Consider the following 7,378-nt stretch of genomic DNA (forward strand, 5'->3'; position numbering starts at 1 on the left):
CCCTCAATTTCAGCCAGAAAATACCTAAAATTACAGAAAAACACACAAACTCATAGTAAAGTCCAGAAATATAAATTTTTCCTAGAAACTAATGAAAATAAACTAAAAACTAACTAAAACATACTAAAAACTATATGAAATTAACCCCAAAAAGCGTATAAAATATCCGCTCATCACAACACCAAACTTAAACTGTTGCTTGTCCTCAAGCAACTAGATAAATAAAATAGAATACAAATGAGTCAAGAAACAATAATATCTCAGAGTTTTTGAGTGAAGCTCAGATTCTAATTAAATGAGCGGGGCTAGTAGCTTTTTGCTTCCGAACAGTTTTGGCATCTCACTTTATCCATTGAAGCTCAGAATGATTGGCATCTATAGGAACTTAAAATTCAGATAGTGTTATTGATTCTCCTAGTTCAGTATGTTGATCCTTGAACAGAGCTACTTTTATGAGTCTTGGCCGTGGCCCTAAGCACTTTGTTTTCCAGTATTACCACCGGATACATAAATGCCACAGATACATAATTGGGTGAACCTTTTCAGATTGTGACTCATCTTTGCTAAAGCCCCCAATTAGAGGTGTCCAGGGTTCTTAAGCACACTCTTCTCTTTGCTTTGGACCTTGACTTTAACCGCTAAGTCTCAAGTTTTCACTTGACACCTTCACGCCACAAGCACATGGTTAAGGACAGCTTGGTTTAGCCGCTTAGACCAGGATTTGATTTCCTTAGGCCCTCCTATCCACTGATGCTCAAAGCCTTGGATCCTTTTTATTACCCTTGCCTTTTGGTTTTAAGGGTTATTGGCTTTTTCTGCTTGCTTTTTTTTTTTTTTTGCAAGCTTTGTATTCACTGCTTTTTCTTGCTTCAAGAATCATTTTTATGATTTTTCAGATTACCAATAACATGTCTCATGTTTATCATTCTTTCAAGAGCCAACATATTTAACATTCAAGAACATCAAATTCCAAAGACATATGTACTGTTCAAGCATTCATTCAAAAGGCAGAAAGCATTGCCACCACATGTAATTAATCAGAATTTCTTGTATTAAAAACTCGAGAAATATTGCCTCCTTATCCTAAAGAAAATCTTCTATTTTATTCATGTTTAATGATGATGAGAAAAATAAATTATAGCTTAATTGGAGATAAAATCAAAATATAGATACTAATTACTACTATATGACTCCTAAGGTAAAACTCAAATAAAAAAAATTATCACAGGGTTAAGGTTAAGATCAGAACTCAACAACCTTGACTTTGGGAAGTGGATGCCTCTTTAGTCTGTGGAGTGCTTGGCCCTTCAAGAGATAGTTTCTGACGCTTTAGTTCTCTTAATTCACGCCCTTGCACTTCTTGTTCTCTGAGCAGTTTGCAAAGCATGCTGTTTTGATTTTGCTGTTCTTCCTTCATTTGGTCCATGGTTTCTTGCAACTTAGTGACAGATGCCTCAAGATGCTCCCAGTATTCAAATTGAGGGAGTTCTGGTAGGAATTCTTGCGCCCTCCTCTTGATGTGGTCATCCTGCATTTGTTGTTTTTCCATTGTGATTTTAGTGATTGGTTGCTCCACTGAGATATACTCTGTTATTCCCATCTTTACTCCAGCATCTTTGCAGAGCATAGAGATTAGGCTTGGATAAGCCAACCTGGCATCCTTGGAGTTCTTGTTGGCAAGTATGTAGAATTCAGATGGGATCAGTTGATGAACTTCTACTTCTTTTCCCAACATAATGCAATGGAGCATCACTGCTCTTCTAATATTGACTTCAGAACGGTTGCTGGTGGGCAATATAGAACGCCCAATGAAGTCCAGCCATCCTCTGGCGACTGGTTTGAGATCTTCTCTCTTGAGTTGATTTGGGACACCCCTCATGCTGGTGGTCCACCTGGCTCCAAGGATGCATATATCCTCTAGAATCTTATCCAGGTCCTTGTTTGTTCTCATCATTCTCCTATTGAAGGAGTCTGGGTCATCTTTCAGCTGAGGTAGCTTAAAGATCTCCTTGATTTTGTCAGGTTGGATGTGAACAATCTTTCCTCTGACCACAGTCCTATAGTCATAGAGGGCAGCTCCAGATATTCTCTGCCTGTTTGTTTGCCACAGATTAGCGTAGAATTCCTGAACCATATTCCTTCCCACTTTCGTTTCAGGATTAGCTAGGACTTCCCAGTTCCTGTTTCGAATCTGCTCTTGGATCTCTGGATATTCATCTTCTTTCAGATCGAACTTGACTTCCGGGATCACAGATCTTAGACCCATTATTTTGTAGTAATGGTCTGAATGTTCTTTGGTTAAGAACCTTCCTTGATTCCAAAGTGGTTTTGGAACGCTCTCTTTCTTGCCTCTTGGAGTGGGTTGTTTTCCTTTAGGAGCCATGATCTTAGTGGGTATGGTTTAGTGATCACGGATAAACACACCAAACTTAGAGGATTGCTTGTCCTCAAGCAAAAGAAAAGAAAGGAGAGGGATAGAAGGAGAGCTATTGTTGAATGGTGGATGAGAGGAAGGAGGCCGAATGTGTTTTTAAAAGGGAGGGGGTGGGTTTTCGAAAATAGGGAGAAAGATAAGATAGAAGATATGATTTAAAAAGAAATAAGTATGATAAGAAAATATATAATTTAAAATTGAAGAGATATGAAAGATATTTGAAAAAGATAAATTTGGATTTTTGAAAAAGATAATATGGAGATTTTAAAAAAAGATATTGATTAGTTGAAAAGATTTTAGAATGAAAAGAGATAGATTTGTTTTGAAAATTTGAAAAAGAGTTGAATTGGATTGAAAAAAAGGATTTGTGCTTATGGATTAAGATACATTTGATATTTTTAAAGTAGGGTTTTTAGAAATTAGGGATTTTAGAAATCAGGGTTTGTAACATGTTTATGCAAGAAATCATGAATTGAAACATGAAAATTAAGATTAAAAAGAAAAATATGAAGAAAAAAAAACGAATTTACCTCCTCCCCACCATCCTGGCGTTTGAACGCCCAAACGCTGCATGTTTTGGGCGTTCAACGCCCAACTGCTGCTTCTCCTGGGCGTTCAACGCCCAGCTGTTGCTTCTTTCTGGTGTTGAACGCCAAGAACTCCTTCGTCACTGGGCGTTTTTTCTGAACGCCCAGGACGCTGTAAATCTGGCGTTAAACGCCCAGAAGGAGCTTCTTTCTGGCGTTCAACGCCCAGAAGATGCTTCTTTCTGGCGTTTAACGCCCAGATGGCTATCCTTACTGGCGTTTAACGCCCAGTGGATGCTTCTTTTGGGCGTTGAACGCCCAAAACAGACTTTTACTGGCGTTTTCTTGCCAGTGAGCTCTTTTTTCTCTGTTTTGTGTGCAGAACCCTTCTGTAACCTTGTAAACTTATACAATTGACTCTTTACCTTAGTATCAATGAACTTTATATAAACAACTAAAATCAAGAATAGGGCAAAATGCTTAGAGGAAGTGATGCCCCATGGCTGGGTTGCCTCCTAGCAAGCGCTTCTTTATTGTCTTTAGCTGGACCTTGCTGAGTTTTTAATCTAGCCTCAGCCTTGAGCACTCTTGCTCAACATTGCCTTCAAGATAGTGCTTGATTCTCTGTCCATTAATAATGAACTTCTTATCAGAATCAATATCTTGAAGCTCCACATAACCATATGGTGATACACTTGTAATCACATATGGTCCCTTCCACTGAGACTTCAGTTTCCCGGGGAATAGCCTAAGCCTAGAGTTAAACAACAGAACCTTTTGTCCTGGTTCAAAGATTCTAGATGACAGCTTTCTGTCATGCCACATTTTTTATTTTTCTTTATAAAGCTTGGGATTTTCAAAAGCAGTGAATCTGAATTCCTCGAGCTCATTCAGCTGGAGCAATCTTTTTTCTCCAGCTAATTTGGCATCAAAGTTTAGGAATCTGGTTGCCCAGTAGGCTTTATGTTCCAGTTCCACGGGCAGGTGGCATGCCTTACCATACACAAGTTGGTACAGAGAGGTCCCTATAGGAGTCTTGAATGCTGTTCTGTAAGCCCACAGAGCATCATCCAAGCTTCGTGCCCAATCCTTTCTACGGGTACTTACAGTCCATTCCAGGATTCTTTTTAGTTCTCTGTTAGAAACTTCAGCTTGTCCATTTGTCTGCGGATGATATGGAGTTGCCACCTTATGGCGAATCCCATACCGGACCATGGCAGAGTAAAGTTGTTTGTTGCAGAAGTGAGTGCCCCGTCACTGATTAGTACCCTAGGGACACCAAATCTGCTGAATATATGTTTCTGGAGGAACTTTAGTTCTGTTTTAGTATCATTGGTGGGTGTGGCAATGGCCTCTACCCATTTTGATACATAGTCAACTGCCACCAGAATATAAGTGTTTGAGTATGATGGTGGAAAAGGGTCCATGAAATCAATACCCCATACATCAAACAACTCAATCTCCAAGATTCCTTGTTGAGGCATGGCGTAACTGTGAGGTAAATTACCAGCTCTCTGGCAACTGTCACAGTTACATACAAACTCTCGAGAATCTCTGTAAAGTGTAGGCCAGTAGAAACCACATTGGAGGACCTTGGTGGCTGTTCGCTCACCTCCGAAATGACCTCCATATTGTGACCCATGGCAATGCCATAAGATCCTTTGTGCTTCTTCCTTAGGCACACACCTACGGATTATGCCGTCTGCATATCTCTTAAAGAGATAGGGTTCATCCCACAAGTAGTACTTTGCATCAGTAATTAATTTTTTCTTTTGTTGCCTGCTGTACTCCTTGGGAATGAACCTTGCAGCTTTGTAGTTTGCAATGTCTACAAACCATGGTAATTCCTGAATGGCGAACAAATGCTCATCCGGAAAGGTTTCAGAGATCTCAATAGAGGGGGAGGATGCCCCTTCCACTAGTTCTATCCGGGACAGATGGTCGGCCACTTGGTTTTCTGTCCCTTTTCTGTCTCTTATTTCTATATCAAACTCTTGCAGAAGCAACACCCATCTTATGAGTCTGGGTTTTGAATCCTGCTTTGTGAGTAGATATTTAAGAGCAGCTTGATCTGTGTACACAATCACCTTTGATCCTACTAAGTATGATCTAAACTTGTCAATGGCATAAACCACTGCAACCAATTCTTTTTCTGTGGTTGTGTAATTTTTTGGGCATCATTCAAAACATGGCTAGCATAATAAATGACATGTAGAAGCTTGTCATGCCTCTGCCCCAGTACTGCACCAATGGCGTGATCACTGGCATCACAGATTAATTCGAATGGTAATGTCCAATCTGGTGCAGAGATAACTGGTGCTGTGACCAGTTTAGCTTTTAGAGTTTCAAACGCTTGCAGGCACTCTGTGTCAAACACAAATGGCGTGTCAGCAGCTAGCAGGTTGCTTAGAGGTTTTGCAATTTTTGAAAAATCCTTTATAAACCTCCTATAGAACCCTACATGCCCCAGAAAGCTTCTGATTGCCTTAACATTGGCAGGTGGTGGTAATTTTTCAATTACCTCTATTTTAGCCTGATCCACCTCTACTCCCTTGTTTGAAATTTTATGCCCAAAGACAATCCCTTCAGTCACCATAAAGTGACATTTTTCCCAGTTTAAAACCAGGTTGGTCTCTTGGCATCTTTTCAAAACCAGTGTCAGGTGATCAAGACAGGAGCTGAATGAGTCTCCATATACTGAGAAGTCATCCATGAAGACTTCCAGAAATTTTTCCACCATATCAGAGAAAATAGAGAGCATGCATCTCTGAAAGGTTACAGGCGCATTACACAGCCCAAAAGGCATCCTTCTGTAAGCAAATACTCCCGATGGACATGTGAATGCTGTTTTCTCTTGATCCTGGGGATCTACTACAATTTGGTTGTAGCCTGAATAGCCATCCAAAAAGCAGTAATAATTATGACCTGCTAGTCATTCTAGCATCTGGTCTATGAATAGTAAAGGAAAATGATCCTTTCTGGTGGCTGTATTGAGCCTTCTGTAATCAATACACATGCGCAACCCTGTAACTGTTCTTGTAGGAACCAGTTCATTTTTTTCATTATGAACCACTGTCATGCCTCCCTTTTTATGGACAACTTGAACAGGACTCACCCAGGGGCTATCAGAAATAGGATAAATAATCCCAACCTCCAGTAATTTGGTGACCTCTTTCTGCACCACTTCCTTCATTGTAGGATTTAGCCGCCTCTGTGGTTGAACCACTGGCTTAGCATTGTCCTCCAATAAGATATTGTGCATGCATCTAGCTGGGCTTATGCCCTTAAGGTCACTTATGGACCACCCAAGAGCTGTCTTGTGTGTCCTTAGCACTTGAATTAGTGCTTCCTCTTCCTGTAGATTTAAAGCGGAGCTTATGATCACTGGAAAAGTATCACCTTCTCCCAGAAATGCATATTTCAAGGATGGTGGTAATGGTTTGAGCTCAGGTTTAGGAGGTTTTTCCTCTCCCTGTGGAAATTTCAGAGGCTCTTTCAATTCCTCTAAATCCTCTAGGTCAGGTAAAACATCTTTAAAGATGTTTTCCAGCTCTGATTCGAGACTCTCAGCCATGTTGATCTCCTCCACCAGAGAGTCAATGAGATCAACTTTCATGCAGTTTTTTGGTGTGTCTGGATGCTGCATGGCATTGACAGCATTCAACTTAAACTCATCCTCATTGACTCTCAGGGTTATTTCCCCCTGTTGGACGTCAATGAGAGTTCGTCCAGTTGCTAGGAAAGGTCTTCCTAGAATAAGAGTAGCACTCTTGTGCTCCTCCATCTCCAGCACTACAAAGTCAGTGGGAAAGGCGAATGGCCCAACCCTGACAATCATGTCCTCAATCACGCCTGATGGGTATTTAATGGAGCCATCAGCAAGTTGGAGACATATCCGGGTTGGTTTAACTTCTTCAGTTAAACCAAGCTTTCTGATAGTAGATGCAGGTATTAGGTTGATGCTTGCCCCAAGATCGCATAAAGCTGTCCTGGTGTAATTTCCCTCTACTGTGCATGGTATCAGAAAGCTTTCGGGATCTTTAAGCTTTTCAGGAAAGCTTTTCAGAATGACTGCACTGTATTCTTCAGTGAGGAGAACTCTTTCAGTTTCTCTCCAATCCTTCTTATGACTCAAGATCTCTTTCATGAACTTGGCATAAGAAGGTATTTGCTCAAGTGCCTCTGCAAACAAAATCTTAATTTCAAGAGTCCTGAGATAATCTGCAAAGAGAGCAAATTGCTTATCCTGCTCCTCTTGGCGGAGTTTTTGAGGATAAGGTATCTTGGCTTTATATTCCTCAACCTTGGTTGCTGCAGGTTTATTTCCTACAGAAATAGTTGAAGAAGCTTTTTTAGAGGGGTTGTCATCAGCACTTGTGTGTGTCTGATCCCTCTCTGGCATTTGAGTGCCAGAGTT

The sequence above is a fragment of the Arachis hypogaea genome, chromosome 15, assembly GCF_003086295.3.
Source record: "Arachis hypogaea cultivar Tifrunner chromosome 15, arahy.Tifrunner.gnm2.J5K5, whole genome shotgun sequence".
Taxonomy (NCBI): Eukaryota; Viridiplantae; Streptophyta; class Magnoliopsida; order Fabales; family Fabaceae; genus Arachis; species Arachis hypogaea.